Genomic DNA, 1,859 nt, shown 5'->3' with positions numbered 1-1,859 from the left:
AATATAAATTTTTTTCTTTTTTGATTCCTTTTAATTATAATGGTCAGGGTATCCATTGACCTGGCTATTACTCTTAATTTTTACCAAGTGTATATTTATGTATGGTTTTTTATTATACATGTTTTTAAAGGAATTTTTATACCTAGCATGTAAAATATTTTTCTTCACATGCCCCAAACCCTCTAAAATTCGTTCAAATAAAAACTCAATTTTGACATCCTTCCTTGGTCTGATTTAGTCTATGTTATCCCAAGTAAAGATTTAAGTATGAAATTAAAGAAAGTTTTCATGAAGTTACAATTACCATACTTGTATCATCATGAAAATTGTGAGAGACTATGCAATATTGGAAAAGAAAATGAAAGCGGGTTTTCAGATCAATAGTTATGATATATCATTGTATTCAATACTGTTCTCATCTTTCTCCTTGTATTTTTTAACTTTCCATCATTGTTAAACAACTTGGAAAGTATCCTGCTTGTTTCATTAAAAAAAAGTCTTTTTTCCTAAACAATGCAGCCTATGACAAAATTCAATTCATTCACTGTTCAAGATCGACTAGGTGAGCAGTTGATTACAATGAAGGGGAGTTTTGGGGACAAAGAAGAAATAAAAATTGAAGCTACCACGTTTGATGGGTGTGCACAGGTTCCTAAGCTTGAAGATGACAGTTCTGGGGTGATGTTCGTCTTCACATTAATCTACTTGTGGATATTTCAAAGGAAGAGTTTGGCAGTGAATTGGAATTTGTGTTCTCAGCATGGCCAGAATCTTTAGAAATTCAAAGAGTTCACATACTAAGGCGTGATTTGACGCACGTCATACCTTACATGTGTCTTGACTTCAGGTTTGGTATGTTACAAGCTACTTTGAAACTGAAATTTTTTTATAGCTGATTTGAATTTTCTTAATTGGAATTGTTAGTGATTCTGTTCTTGTTCAATCACTGATTCAGGACTCAATACTGAAATTCAGGAGAAATGTTGGGAGTACTTGAAGTCAAGGGGGATAAATAATGAATTATGCATTTTCTTGCAACAATATATGACTAACAAGGATAGAATCGAGCTTCTACGGTATTTGGAAAATGTCATATCTTTTGTAGAAAAATAGAAGGATAAACTTGGCTAGTAAGATTTGGATTGAACGCTTGATTTTTCCTCTTATTTTAGTTTCATTATGTTAGATGAAAATTCATCCATGAACTCTTTCTTCAATATTTGACTATGTAAATACGCCTTGTATTTGCCTTTTATCATGGCGGGGGAAGAAAATCTGGGCAATAATACTTAGAATTCTTTGCAAGAAGTGTGACTCTATTTTTGACATCGAGGAACTTGTACTAGTGGTTTTGCAAAATGCTACAATATCTGTTGAATCATATTATACTCTGGAATCAACTTGATTTGGATCTCCGGAAAGTATTTGCATTGAAATTGACATAAATGCTAAGAAGTACCACCAAGCATATATGAAAGGCAGAATGCTTGGAATAGAACCAGAAATGGTAGAAATATATACAACCAAAATGACAACCCTTAAATATTTCCATGCTATATTTAATCATTCATGTTTCACATTTTATTGTCCTTTCTTTTTGATAAGCTATGAGAAACTAATCACTTTGGTCTATTGGATATTTCAATTTTATTGATGTCATGCAATTATGTAATATCCGTCTTAACATTACCATGAATCACTATACAATCATAGCATATAATAGTAATTAGGAGCTATAAAATACTCCTATGTAAACATAAAAAAGTTAAAATAATTAAATATTTAAAAATAATTTGGAGTATTTTGGATCCCAAGAAAACCCTTTAAATATGAATTTTGAGATCAAACTTAGTAGTTGT

At 31.1% G+C, this 1,859-nt stretch overlaps 1 pseudogene; it reads left to right on the top strand.

The window, feature by feature from the left end:
- The first annotated feature begins 513 nt into the window (after positions 1–513).
- On the top strand, positions 514–1,113 carry LOC129317976 (uncharacterized; annotated as a pseudogene).
- The last annotated feature ends 746 nt before the right edge of the window (positions 1,114–1,859 follow it).

This window comes from Prosopis cineraria, unplaced genomic scaffold (genome assembly GCF_029017545.1).
Source record: "Prosopis cineraria cultivar Desert tree isolate PC_DT_omini unplaced genomic scaffold, ASM2901754v1 PC8, whole genome shotgun sequence".
NCBI lineage: Eukaryota > Viridiplantae > Streptophyta > Magnoliopsida > Fabales > Fabaceae > Prosopis > Prosopis cineraria.
This window is presented reverse-complemented; position numbering and strand designations above follow the sequence as displayed.